Source organism: Tursiops truncatus, chromosome 4 (assembly GCF_011762595.2).
Source record: "Tursiops truncatus isolate mTurTru1 chromosome 4, mTurTru1.mat.Y, whole genome shotgun sequence".
In the NCBI taxonomy this organism is placed as follows: Eukaryota; Metazoa; Chordata; class Mammalia; order Artiodactyla; family Delphinidae; genus Tursiops; species Tursiops truncatus.
The window spans coordinates 54,442,804-54,457,996 of NC_047037.1; the positions used below are offsets into that span (position 1 = coordinate 54,442,804).

Consider the following 15,193-nt stretch of genomic DNA (forward strand, 5'->3'; position numbering starts at 1 on the left):
GACAACAGTCATATTGGATTAGAGCCTACTCTAATAACCTCATTTTAACATAATTATCTCTGTAAAGACCCTATTTCCAAATAAGGTTATAGTCTGAGGTACTAGGGATTTGCACTTCAACTAATGAATTTCAGAAGACACAATTCAACCTATAACAGTCATTAAGCAGAGAAAGCCCAGGATTAGTAAACAAAGATGCCATCATTTTACCCCTCCAAAAGTGTAGATGGCAGCTGTAAACGAAGGCTAACAAAAAAGCCTTTTCCCCTGACCTTCAGTTATCTCTCTAGCTTGGCTATCAGATAAAATCCCTTTAAAACAAAATTCAGACCAACACTAATTATGTTAACTATGATGGCATCAACATGCATGGAATAATTTAAGTAACTTTATGTCGTCAAATGTATTACTGTTCAGAATTTAATCACTCTTCTCTTTTCCTGCAATAGTTATTCATCCCCACCATAACCCTTGGACCCTGGCTATGTGACATAATTTGGCCAACGGAAACTGAGTAGATGAGCTGTCCAGTCACAGCTTTAAGAGGTATTAAAAGTATCTGCCAGGGACTTCCCTGGCAGTTCAGTGGTTAAGACTCTGCCTTCCAATGCAGGAGGTGCGGGTTCGATCCCTGGCTGGGGAGCTAAGATCCCACATGCCTCATGGCCAAAACACCAAAACAGAAACAATATCGTAACAAATTCAATAAAGACTTTAAAAGTGGTCCACATCAAAAAAATCTTAAAAAAAAAAAAAAGTATCTGCCAGTGCTCTTACTGTTTTCTTCTGCCACATGAATGAGCATGTTCTACATGGGGCCTGCTCTGAAAGCCTGGATCCCCAAATGAGAAGACACAGAACAGAGGCACAGCCAACCCACACTATCTACATGCAAAATATTTGGAAAATAAATCTTTATTTTTGTAAACCAGTGAAATTATTTATAATCATAAAGAAAACTAACATACTTTAAAGTAGTATTTTGACTGCATATATCCCTAGAGGATATAACCTAGGGACAAAAAAGAATCACAAAGAAAGTTTAAACTGCTTTCTATAGTCTTATTATAGTAATTCTTTAGCATTACTAATTTGAATATTTTTATAAATATATATAAAACAAATAAGAAATTATGTTAAATCCATTACAAATCAAAATTTTCAGAAAGGAAAAAAATATATACGAATAGCGAAGCAGTAAAAATCTTTTCATTTTCTCTTCATGGTATAGTACTGTCTGTACTCCTCAAGCTGGCTACACCTGAAAGATATATAGCAATATGCTAGGGAGGATGAGAAGGCAGAGGATGAATGTGTCACATTATCTCAAGGAACAATTTTTCTTGATAATAAATAAGTTTGGTCGTTTTACTTTTATAAAAATCACTTATCTGATGGAACTGCATACAAAAAATTAAAATTATTTTCATGTTTATAATACAGATGTATTTTCAATAAAATTCACACAACACAAATCAAGCTTTAAAACCCTATAGTAATCTTAAATTTGAATTGAAATATAAGCAGGAATTTGTGATTTATTTCTCTTACTAAATACGCATTTCCTTGTTCCAAAAAGGCCTAGCAGCAATTAATGACAACCTAGTAGTAAAAAGCACTCCATGCTTTCATTGTAGTCTCTAAATAAACACTTCTCATAAAAATAGGAATGCTTTGGAGGAAAGACCAATTTCAGGGCTGAAGCAGAAAACCCGGAACATCTTGCCATGCAAGAAAACAAGGAAACAACCGAAGGCCACGTGTGTCACGTCAAAAGGAGACAGGAACCGCAATGGATTAAAACACCTCAAAAATAGTTCTTAATCCATGAGATTATAAAAATTAAAAATAAACTTCACAGCACTGGTCACCTTGAGAGGGCACCACCAACTCATCAGTCTAAAAACTGACAACTAAAACAACTCAAGCACATACCCTGCTTTTGCTGTGCAAGTTCTATTTCAGTATCCCAATACTTGACAAGGAAGAGTCCTTCTTCACAGAATTCCAGCTAATCAATGCAAAAACAATGATATAATTAAAACAACAATTTTCTATCCCTAAGAAAATAAAGAATCTAGGCAACAATCATTAATGGACACTAAGACCACCAGGGGAATATCTGATGTGGAACTTTATAATGGATAGATCAGACTAACAACAACTAAATCCACCAATCAACATCAACACCACCGAAAGTGATACAACCAGATGGTGTATGCCCCATGGTGTGAGGCAGAAGGAAGAAAAGACTTCGTGATCAAAGAATTAAAAGTGAATTTAATCATACCTCAACTAGCACTTTACAGAAGTTACAGGACAGTAGAATGTATTAGTAATACCACAATGATGTGATTAGCCAAATCCAGAATGTGGGGAATTTGACAGGACAAATTTTTTTCTACCAACAGGTGGAAGAGACTGAAATTTAGCAACTAAAAGCAGTGTGCAGACCTTGTTTGGATTCTGTTTAAAAGTAACCATCTGAAAATGTCATTTGGAAGGCAAAAGAAAACTTTTAATTCTCTTTACCTCTTCCAGTTTCTCATAAGCCTTTCATCTTTTTCTAGACCACTGTAACATATGAAGCCTAGCCTTTTCTCCACAGTAATGAATGGGAAGGATAAGGAAATCTATAAGGATGAGGGTAGTGAGTGCAGAGACAATACAATGACTTATTTCATACTCAACATGTATCCTAGTTTTCTGATCCTGATTTGAATATGAAATCCTGGGCTTGACTCTTTCTCTGGATAGTAAACAACTCCAGATAAGATGACTTGGTATAAATTCATCTAGACATATTCCAAGGGTTTTCACCAGACGATCAAATTGCTGATCAATTTTCTGCTTCTCAAGTACAGGTATTAGAATAGCCTTTTTCCTTCAATATGATGCAAAGGCATGCTAGGTGCTCAATAGTTAAAAAAAAAAAACTGCACACACACACAAAACAACTGAGCGAGTGAAAGTGCTTTTCTTCTCATTGCTCTCAACCTCATCTCCTTTTTGGAGAAGGAAACACATTTAGGGAAAAGAGAATACTGTCTACACCCAGAGACAACTTCAGAATCAGTTTACTTCAAAAACATCAAGGAATTAGTAGTAAGTTTTCTTACTAGTATAGTAAAACCCCTTGATTACAATCAGATATTTAATCTTTTTCTTTTTAGTTTAAAGCATTTTATTTTTAGACAAACTACATGACGTATTTTTTCTCGAAAGCAATGCCTCAGCTCCAAATAAATCACCGTCAAAACAAACGAAGAGCTCAAGATGACATCAGTCCCATTTCTCTAAGTCCTGGTGTCGTGTGGATGAAAAGGAGCAGCCAGCCAGTTATGATGACAGGTGACAGATCCAAAGTAACTGCCAAATTTGTTAATATTTTCTCATTTCTAGATCATCCTTAAAGAAAATCATATGTGGGGTCACACATCCTCACAATAGTCCAGCAGAGCTACCATGCCATCTAGATTCACGTTTTCACCAATAAAGAACTGACAGTTTTTGAAATTAGCAAGGATGTGTTTGATTTGTTCTGCAGCCCCTGTCATAAAAGGTTTTTTACTCTTTCTGGTCCCTGTCCTCCAAGTTTCCCTTTGGCTGACTTCATGTAATCTTTGATGTACTCCTTGTAGGCTTCTTTTTTGAAGCTGGTTTTCTGCAAGTGATGGTTCATGACAATATCGACACCAGTGATTACTGTGTTCAGTACCTTCACCCTTGGGTCCTTCAGCAGAGGCATTTCCACCAATAAGCGAGTCATCAATGTCACCCTCTGTCCTACTGACCATCATCTCCCTCCACCTCCAGACACAGCCTGTCAGCAACCTCCCGGATCTTGTAGATGTCGGAGAACATCTCATCACGGCTCATGAGGTCCCGGTAGATAATCATAATGGGGACTGGTGGAGATGACGGCGGCACTAGCTTAGTAGGAGCCTGGAGCTCAGAGTGAGCACGGTGTGCTTCAGGGGCAGAGGAAAAGTTAATCTTTGTTTTTAATCTCAATTATGTAACTAAAAACTGCTTTTTGGAGCAGAATTTTCTTATACAATTCTCTGAACAAAAGGAAAAAGAAACATTCTTTCAAAAAAATACGACGTTCTGTTTAGGCCACTGATCTCAAAAACACTCAACCTCAATTAAAATACCTATATAGTTATAAAAAGAGTAATTGTTATGATAAAAATGTTACATATAAAATATGTTATAATGAAAATGAATATATAAGTTAGAAACAATGAGCATTTGAACTGTCATATAAATTTTTAAGAATTGTTCCCACAAATCATACCTATTTTCACTCTCCTGAAAGGTTTCTCAGCATTTTATAAGTACTCTACTGACCTAAAAGCCCAAAACATAAATTATAATAAATATAACACAAATCAGGAAAAAAGTACTATTTTCTTTGGGCCTGCTGGTATAAAATAACTGTTAACTGATACAACCTATAATATATAAAATATTAAGAATCATAGGCTTTAGAGCTGAAGGGAACAAGAGATTTTTTTCTCCTCCTGGTTTAGGTGCCCCTATTAATTAAAACCTCAAAACATTTACATGTAAATATACACTCATTTTCTCCTTAAAAAACTGGTTTAAAAAAACCTAAAATGGATGGCTACAGTACTAGATATGAGCAGTATGCAAAACTGAACCCGTGAAAATAGTGATTGCAAAACAGACATGAGCGCAGAGCATCTGCTATTATCAAAACTTATACAGAGATTTGGGTTTGGAGAGGAAGAGTGAGAAGATGAAACAAAGAAGAATCTCCATCACTTTTCTCAGTTTCTGGTTACTCGATCAGTTATCACAGGGTTATCTAATATAGGAAAGGTTTTCAACCTATTCACAGCCAGTAGGTAAGAGTCTGGAATTATTTTCCTTTCAATTGTTCTGTATTTAAGAAGCATATTGTGCTGAAACTCAAGACTGCCAGAACTGAAAGAATGCTCCTCCTTTCCATTATGTAATGGAAATGGGTTCACCTCTTTTTTCTGTCCCTCCTTATATTAGTGGTAAAGGAAACTTTCAGGGCAATACTTACAACAATAAAAAAGCAGTTAGAGGTAATAGCAGCAAATGAAAACATTCATTACAAAATTAATTTTTTATTTACATAGACCACTACGCTAAAGAAACCATACTGGATCATACAATGTGTGGGATAGGTTAGATATTTCAAACACTGTGGTGACGCAATTAAATACTCTAGGAATGACAGTTTATTCATGTTTATTAAAAAATGCAAGCTAAAAAAATGCAAGCTATGGGAAAGGACACACTTAATCCTTAATATTCACTAATTATGCCTGAAATATAGCCCGATTCATAAGAGGCACCCAATTATTATTTGTTGAAAATAAATAATGTTTTTTTTTCCCATTAGTCAGTAGTATTTAAAAAGACCAAAAGATAATCTTCAGTGATGACTACAAATCAATGTTCCTTCTCATCCACTCCTATATTGATCTCTATCACCCTCTCAACTTCAATAACTTGTATCTCCATTTTTTTTTTTTTTCCGGAGAAAGGGGTGGAAGAAAGAAAAAGGCCGCATTCCAGTTTCTAGCCCACTAGTGACTCTTGCTTAGTGTGGTATATCAAAATCACCTGTGGCAGCTTCTTCAAAGTAATGTCATAAACTTTGTGACAGCTCGGAAAACTCTTAATTCAGGGTCAGCAAGTCAGAAGTACAGCCCAGGCATGTCGATCTTAACAAGTTCCTCGGGTCATACAAACCATGCCGACATCACACTACACACTTCAAAAACTTCTTTATCTTTACATCCTGAAACTGTAAACAAAACAAAACACACACATCCTCTTTTTCACTGTAAACTCCTTATATCTTTGATCTACTCAGTTTCTTCTTCTTACACTTATTTTTCTGAATTTTTAAAATTCTTATTAGTTATCTATTTTACACATATCAGTGTGTAGATGTCAATCCCAATCTCCCAATTCATCCCACCACCACTCCCCTGCCACTTTCCCCCCTTGGTGTCCACACGTTTCTTCTCTACATCTGTGTCTCTATTTCTGTCCTGCAAACCGGTTCATTTGTACCATTTTTCCAGGTTCCACATATATGCGTTAATATACATTATTTGTTTCTCTCTTTCTGACGTACTTCACTCTGTACGACAGTCTCTAGATCCATCCACATCTCTACAATTTCATTCCTTTTTATGGCTGAGTAATATTCCATTGTATATATGTACCACATCTTTACCCATTCAAATATCAACGGACATTTAGGTTGCTTCCATGACCTGGCTATTGTAGACAGTGCTGCAATGAACATTGGGGTGCACGTGTCTTTTTGAATTATGGTTTTCTCTGGATATATGCCGAGTAGTGGGATTGCTGGATCATACGGTAATTCTATTTTTACTTTTTTAAGGAACCTCCATACTGTTCTTCATAGTGGCTCTGTATCAATTTGCATTCCCACAAACAGTGCAAGAGGGTTCCCTATTCTCTACACCCTCTCCAGCATTTGTTGTTTGTAGATTTTCTGATGATGCCCATTCTAACTGGTGTGAGGTGATACCTCATTGTAGTTTTGATTTGCATTTCTCTAATAATTAGTGATGCTGAGAAGCTTTTCATGTGCTTCTTGGCCACCTGTATGCCTTCTTTGGAGAAATGTCTATTTAGGTCTCCTGCCCATTTTTGGATTGGGTTGTTTGTTATTTAATGTTCAGCTGCGTGAGCTATTTATATATTTTGCAGATTAATACTCTGTCCATTAATTCATTTACAAATATTTTCTCCCATTCTGAGGGTTGCCTTTTTGTCTTGTTTGTAGTTTCCTTTGCTTTGCAAAAGTTTTTAAGTTTCATTAGGTCCCAATTGTTTATTTTGTTTTAAGTTCCATTACTCAAGGAGGTGGATCAAAAAAGATCTTACTGTGATTTATGTCAAAGAGTGTTCTTCCTATGTTTCCTCTAAGAGTTTTATAGTGTCCGGTCTTACATTTAGGTCTTTAATCCATTTTGAGTTTATTTTTGTGTATGGTGTTAGGGAGTGTTCTCATTTCATCCTTTTACATGTAGCTGTCCAGTTTTCCCAGCACCACTTACTGAAGAGACTGTCTTTTCTCCATTGTATAGCCTTGCCTCCTTTGTCATAGATTAGTAGACCATAGGTGCGTGTGTTTATCTCAGGGCTTTCTATCCTGTTCCATTGATCTATATTTCTGTTTTTGTGCCAGTACCATATTGTCTTGATTACCGTAGCTTTGTAGTATAGTCTGAAGTCAGGGAGTCTGATTCCTCCAGCTCCATTTTTTTCCCTCAAGACTGCTTTGGCTATTCCGGGTCTTTTGTGGCTCCATACAAATTTTAAGATTTTTTTTGTTCCAGTTCTATAAAAAATGCCACTGGTAATTTGATAGGGATTGCACTGAATCTGTAGATTGCTTTGGGTAGTACAGTCATTTTCACAATATTGATTCTTCCAATCCAAGAACATGGTATACCTCTCCCTCTGTTTGTGTCATCTTTGATTTCTTTCATCAGTGTCTTATAGTTTTCTGAGTACAGATCTTTTACCTTCTTAGGTAGGTTTATTTCTAGGTATTTTATTCTTTTTGTTGCAGTGGTGAATGGGATTGTTTCCTTAAATTCTCTTTCTGATCTTTCGCTGTTAGTGTATAGGAATGCAAGAGATTTCTGTGCATTAATTTTGTATCCTGCAACTTTACCAAATTCACTGATTAGCTCTAGTAGTTTTCTGATAACATCTTTAGGATTCTCTATGTATAATATCATGTCATCTGCAAACAGTGACAGTTTTACTTCTTCTTTTCCAATTTGTATTCCTTTTCTTTTTCTTCTCTGATTGCCGCGGCTAGGACTTCCAAAACTATATTGAATAATAGCGGCAAGAGTGGACATCCTTGTCTTGCTCCTGATCTTAGAGGAAATGCTTTCAGTTTTTCACCACTGAGAATGACATTTGTTGTGGGTTTGTTGTATATGACCTTTATTATGTTGAGGTAGGTCCCCTCTATGCCCACTTCTGGAGAGTTTTTATCATAAATGGGTGATGAATTTTGTCAAAAGCTTTTCCTGCATCTATTGAGATGAACATATGGTTTTTATTTTTCTATTTGTTAATATGGTGTATCACATTGATTGACTTGCATACATTGAAGAATCCTTGCATCCCTGGGATAAACCCCACTTAATCATGGTGTATGATCCTTTTTTTTTTTTTTGGTACGATCCTTTTAATGTGTTGTTGGATTCTGTTTGCTAGTATTCTGTTGAGGATTTTTGCATCTATATTCATCAGTGATAGTGGTCTGTAATTTTTTTTTGTAGTATGTGTATCTTATTTTGGTATCAGGGTGATGGTGGCTTCATAGAATGAGTTTGGGAGTGTTCCTTCCTCTGCAATTTTTGGGAAGAGTTTGAGAAGGATGCATGTTAGCTCTTCTCTAAATGTTTGACAGAATTCACCTGTGAAGCCATCTGGTCCTTGACTTCTGTTTGCTGTAAGATTTTTAATCACCGTTTCAATTTCATTACTTGTAATTGGTCTGTTCATATTTTCTATTTCTTCCTGGTTCAGTCTTGGAAGGTTAAACCTTTCTAAGAATTTGTGCATTTCTTCCACGTTGTCCATTTTATTGGCATAGAGTTGCTTGTAGTAATCTCTCAGGATGCTTTGTATTTCTGCTATGTCCTTTGTAACTTCTCCTTTTTCATTTCTAACTTTATTGATTTGAGTCCTCTCCCTCTTTTTCTTGATGAGTCTGGCTAATGGTTCATCAATTTTGTTTACCTTCTCAAAGAACCAGGTTTTATTTTCATTGATCTTTGCTATTGTTTTCTTTGTTTCTATTCCATTTATTTCTGCTCTGATTTTTAAGATTTCTTTCCTTCTACTAACTTTGGGTTTTGTTTGTTCTTCTTTCTCTAGTTCCTTTAGGTGTAAGGTTAGATTGTTTGAGATTTTTCTTGTTTCTTGAGATGGCTTGTATTGCTATAAACTTCCCTCTTAGAACTGTTTTTGCTGCATCCCATTAGGTTTTGGATCATCGTGTTTTCATTGTCATTTGTCTCTAGGTATTTTTTGATTTCCTCTTTGATTTCTTCAGTGATCTCTTGGTTATTTAGTAACATGTTGTTTAGCCTCCACGTGTTTGTGATTTTTTTTCCCCTGTAATTGATTTCTAATCTCATGGAGTTTTGGTCAGAAAAGGTGCTTGATTTGCTTTTAATTTTCCTAAATTTACCAAGGCTTGATTTGTGACCCAAGATGTGATCAATCCTGGATAATGTTCCATGTGCATTTGAGAAGAAAGTGTAATCCGCTGTTTTCGTATGGAATATCCTATAAGTATCAATTAAATCTATCTGGTCTGTTGTGTCATTTAAAGCTTGTGTTTCCTTATTAATTTTCTGTCTGGATGATCTGTCCATTGGTGTAAGTGAGGTGTTTAAGTCCCTCACTATTACTGTGTTACTGTTGATTTCCTCTTTTATAGCTCTTAGCAGTTGCCTTATGCATTGAGGTGCTACTAAGTCAGGTGCATATATGATTGCTATATCTTCTTCTCAGATTGATCCCTTGATCATTATGTAGTGTCCTTCCTTGTCTCTTGTAACATTCTTTATTTCAAAGTCTATCTTACCTGATACGAGTATTGCTACTCCAGCTTTCTTTTGATTTCCATTTGCATGGAATATCTTTTTCCATCCCCTTTCAGTCTGTATGTGTCCCTAGGTCTGAAAAGGGTCTCTTGTAGACAGCATATATCCATTTTGTATCCATTCTATGAGCCTGTGTCTTTTGGTTGGAGCATTTAATCCATTCACGTTTAAGGCAATGATCGATATGTATGTTCCTATTACCATTTTCCTAATTGTTTTGGGTTTATTTTTGTAGATCCTTTTTTTCTCTTGTGTTTCCCACTTAGAGAAGTTCCTTTAGCATTTGTTGTAGAGCTGGTTTGGTGGTGCTGAATTCTCTTATCTTTTGCTTGTCTGTAAAGCTTTTGATTTCTCTGTCGAATCTGAATGAGATCCTTGCTGGGTAGAGTAATCTTGGTGTTAGGTTCTTCCCTTTCATCATTTTAAATATATCCCTTCTGGCTTGTAGAGTTTCTGCTGAGAAATCAGCTGTTAACCTTATGGAAGTCCCCTTGTCCGTTATCTGTCATTTTTCCCTTGTTGCTTTCAATAATTTGTCTTTAATTTTTGTCAATTTGATTATTATGTGTTTCTCCTTGGGTTTATCCTGCCTGGGACTCTCTGTGCTTCCTGGACTTGGGTGGCTATTTGCTTTCCCATTTTAGGGAAGTTTTCAACTCTAATCTCTTCAAATATTTTCTCGGGTCCTTTCTCTCTCTCTTCTCCTTCTGGGACCCCTATAATGTGAATGTTGTTGCATTTAATGTTGTCCCAGAGGTCTCTTAAGCTGTCTTCATTTCTTTTCATTCTTCTTTCTTTACTCTGTTCCACGACAGTGAATTCCACCACTGTGTCTTCCAGGTCACTTATCCATTCTTCTGCGTCAGTTATTCTGCTATTGATTCCTTCTAGTGTAGTTTTCATTTCAATTATTGTATTGTTCATCTCTGTTTGTTTGTTCTTTAATTCTTCTAGGTGTTTGTTCCTTAATTCTTCTAGGTCTTTGTAAAACATTTCTTGCATCTTCTTGATCTTTTCCTCCATTCTTTTTCCGAGGTCGTGGATCATCTTCACTATCATTATTCTGAATTCTTTCCTGGAAGGTTGCCTATGTCCACTTCATTTAGTTGTTTTTCTGGGGTTTTACCTTGTTCTTTCAACTGGTACAAAGTCCTCTGCCTTTTCATTTTTTCTATCTTTCTGTGAATGTGGTTTTCCTTCCACAGGCCGAAGAACTGTAGTTCTTCTTGCTTCTGCTGTCTGCCCTCTCTACTCAGTTTCTAATTGAACAGATTTTCAAGATAACATCACGTTACTCATGCTTCTCAGTGTCCTCCAATCCCACATCATCCTCCTTAACTGTATCTGCATTCCCTCCATTTTCATGCAAACCTACTGATCAGACATTTCAAGAACTGTGACATTTAACTCACGTAGTCTTACCAATTCCAACTCAAGCACTGTAACTTATGTAAATCCCAAACCATGTTGTGTCTAAAACCATTCTGCAACCTCTGAACTATTTAACAATCATTTTATTAGGTTTTTAACTTCCTTATCAGATTTGCCATCATGGATTTTCAAAAATTTTAACTTCTCTTAGGGGCCCTATCTCACTAAAAGCCCCTCAATCTCAGATGGCTTTAATTCTTTGGTAAAAGTTATTAGAACTTCCTTGATTTTTTGCTCAATTCAAAACTCTTTATTTTTATTCATCCTATTATCTTGTGCTGCCTCTCTGAGGAAGTAGTAGAAAAAGATACAAAAGAGAAAAAATAGTCTCTAACATTGAATCTGTAATTTGTTGGGTCTCCTACATATACTATTTAACTAGTAAAATCACTAGCCCTTTGTAAAGGAATTTAATACAGTGGCTAACAAAAACAATAGCTTTTTTCTGCTCCAGTAGTAAGCACCTATACAGATGAGAAAATAAATATTCCACTTACAAGAGCAAAAAACTATTAAATATTTACAAAAGAAACTAACAAGAAAGGCACAGATTTATGTGACCAAACATAATAGTCAATTGAAAAATACAAAGATCTGAACAAAGGAAGAGGCTGCATTATTGTGCAGACTTGAGCTGTCACAAGTAACTATCCATCCGAAAGGAAATAAAAGTGGGCCCACATGTTTTACTCTAGACAAAACTTAATTCCAAAATATTTAAAGCACATAAATGTGTATGTTTGTGTATATATGTGTATGTGTGTACATATACACAGATACTTCACATATATCAACACATCTTAAAGAAACATCGAAGCTACATGTCCAATCTAGAGAGCAGGAAAAAAATCTTTTTAACCAAGACTGGAAACTCAAATACTATACAAGAAAAGACAGCTATATCTGAGTACATAAAGATCCACTAGATATCAAGAAAATACATATCAAAGTAACATGGAGTAAAATTATACTCATTAAAATTGGTAAAAATTTAAAAGATCTAGAATGTTTATTTCTGGCAGGAATGTGGGAATAGGTCACATAGTGCAAGAGGAAATGTGAAAAAAAAACCCTTTGGAAAACAATCTGGCAACTTTTTAGTAAAAGTAAAAACACTAGACTGGAACATAAGAATTTCCCTTTTTTTGTTTGTTACAATGGTCACACAGCTGCAATGTCACGTAGTTCAACTAATACATACACTCTACAACACAGAGAAATAAAAGCACAACTTCTTAAGGATGTTTAAGAACGCTTTTTTAGTGGCAAAGGTTGGTGGGGGGAGGAAATACAGTGAATGCCCATTAAAGGAGAGTATCAAAACAAGATCATGGTACATTCATAATATTCATGGATTATAAAGTCATCAAAAAACAATAAACTGATGGAGGAGGGAGCAAAAGAAAAAAGTACACAACAAGAAGTATAAGCATATCCGCACATTTAAGTAAAAGAATACATGTACACATATAAAGAAGAAAAACATCTGTTACTGTTAAAATTTTATGGACTCTAAATAACTTTACTAATCAACTCGAAATTCAACAGGTCTTCATACTCTTTCATTACTTCACACTCCTTGCCATTTCCAGCATTTGAGAAGACTGAAATAAAAAATCTTTAAACTTCCAGCATTTGACTTTCTGATTCTGTCCTCTTCTATCTCTTTTACTGATTTTTCTTCCTGCCCTACATGGATACAGCTGACTTCTTTTTTAGTCCTCTGATCTTCACTCTACTACCCCAACTAAGGATCTCATCCACTCTGAAGAATTACAAAACCACCAACTCTCCCATTGCGTGCCACTCTCTAACACGTCCCCTCATCTTTCCCATTCCAAACATTCCAGTTCCAGCTGACTGATGTGCAAATATCTACGTCCTTTCAGATATCATCACTCGGCATTATTAGCGGCAATTTATGCCCTATACTCCCAACGTGTTTCTCCTCTTGCCTGTAACTAATTCCATCATTCACCAACACTTTAAATTTTAGTATTATATTGGATTCAATTTTCTACCTCAGCTTTTACCTGCAATCCTTTGGATTCCATCTTCTCTTACCTATACAACGCCACTTTCAACCATGCCTTCCTTTCTGCAGTACCTACCACCTGTATTACTACAATAACTTCAATGTCTCCTAGGTTTTTTCATACCGTCTTCTAAAATCTATGCATAAAACATAACCCTGATTATGTCATATGTATTCATTGGTATCTATTAGCTTCCACATTTACTCCAAATTGTTTATCGAAGCATTTAAGTTCTCCTTCTCCATATGGTCTCAAAGTATCCATCTACCTGTACAGCACCTTCCTTGAATGTACTCTACCTTCAGGTGAATATATTTGTATCATTCTAACATCCCCCCAATTCCCACATTTCTGCTTTTTAAGCTCTTTGTTCCAACTACAAGTGGTGAAATTTTTCTATTCTTCAAATGTCATCTCCTTATGAAGCCTATTCAAATGCCAACCCTGAAAAAGATGCTTCCTCCTTTCCACCTGTACCCCAAAGCATAGTTTTTTGGGTTTTTGTTTCTTTAAAAAAAAAAAAAAAAACCCTTTTCAAAACTGGTCAGTAGTTAAAAAACAACTGTTAGGTTAGAAATCAGAATGTTGCTATTTTCTTTCAAATGCTACTGTTTTTGACATTAAGACATTTAACCTCCCTGAGTCCCAGTTTCTCATTCTGAAAAATAGAAATAAAATCTAATCTACACACCTCACAGGTAGGTAGGAGTGCATGGAAAGCCAATTTATAATTTACATGTTAACATTGTTATTATATCACCCTTATTGTGCATATTTGATTTTTTAGTCACTACCAAATTAAAGCATTTAAAAGGCAGCCTGGGGCTTCCCTGGTGGCGCAGTGGTTGGGAGTCCGCCTGCCGATACAGGGGACATGGGTTCGAGCCCCAGTCCAGGAAGATCCCACATGCCGCGCAGTGGCTAGGCCCATGAGCATGGCCACTGAGCCTGCGCGTCCGGAGCCTGTGCTCCGCAATTTGAGAGGCCACAACAGTGAGAGGCCCGTGTACCGTAAAAAAAAAAAAAAAAAGAAGAAAAAAGGCAGCCTGTACTTTATATTCTAGCACTCAACACATAATAGCTATAAAATATATATATATATATATATACACACACATCTTCATAAGTCATAAAATATAGCTCTCATGCATAAGAAATATAATCAAAGCACAATTCATGTAAAACATCCTACAATCGTTCTCCCCACAGATATATTTTCAGAAAAACTACTGTCACGTAATATATTTCTGGACCTCTGATTTAGTTCACCTGAAACACAAAACACAATTAGTTAACTGGCAGGTGGGTAGGGACCCTTCAAAATGGCTGATAAATAGCTAAACAGTCAAAGAATTGCAGTAACACATATATATAATACATATGTAAGTGATTAAGGTGTGACTATGATGGCAGTATTCTACCAATCCAACAAACTTATCCAGCATTCATAGTTGAGCATTAGTGCTTTAGTTTACCCTAAAATTCTAGAGGTTAACGTTATGGTTATTTCAGTGACATGAAACAAGAGATTTTTAAAAATATATACAAGAGAAGCATGTTAATTTTGTCTAAGCTGAAAGATTTTGTCTTTTCCTAATTCCATAAAAAGCAAAATTAATGATGGACAGTGTTTATAAAAAACTTTTATAAAAATGGAAGAGTGGAGATGATACTTTGGTCCTAAAGAAACTTACAAATCTTGAACTTAATTACAAGAACTTAGAAGTCCTTGAGTTACCTTTAAAAACCATACAAACCTGTAATAACTTGTCAAACCAAAAAGCAAGACAGCTACCTAAAACTAAGGTCTTATCTAAAGGACATAGGAACCAACCTGAAGAGGCTCTCACTAGCCAAAAATGGGACAATATGCACATCAATACAGAAAATAATTCAATAATCTAAAACACAATTGTGTTTAAAGCCATGAGTTCACAGGACAAGGCATTTTACTGCAACCATGCCACACTGTTGGCTAATATTTCTTGGCATTTTGTTATTTCACCAAAAAATTGCTTTCATATTTGGTACCACATCTGCTCTTAG

At 35.8% G+C, this 15,193-nt stretch overlaps 1 protein-coding gene and 1 pseudogene across 4 annotated transcripts in view; both read right to left on the minus strand.

The window, feature by feature from the left end:
* Positions 1–15,193, minus strand: part of TBL1XR1 (TBL1X/Y related 1) — a 188,285-nt gene that overhangs the window by 60,028 nt on the left and 113,064 nt on the right. The window lies entirely within an intron of this gene.
* Positions 1,835–14,411, minus strand: LOC141278555 (translationally-controlled tumor protein pseudogene; annotated as a pseudogene).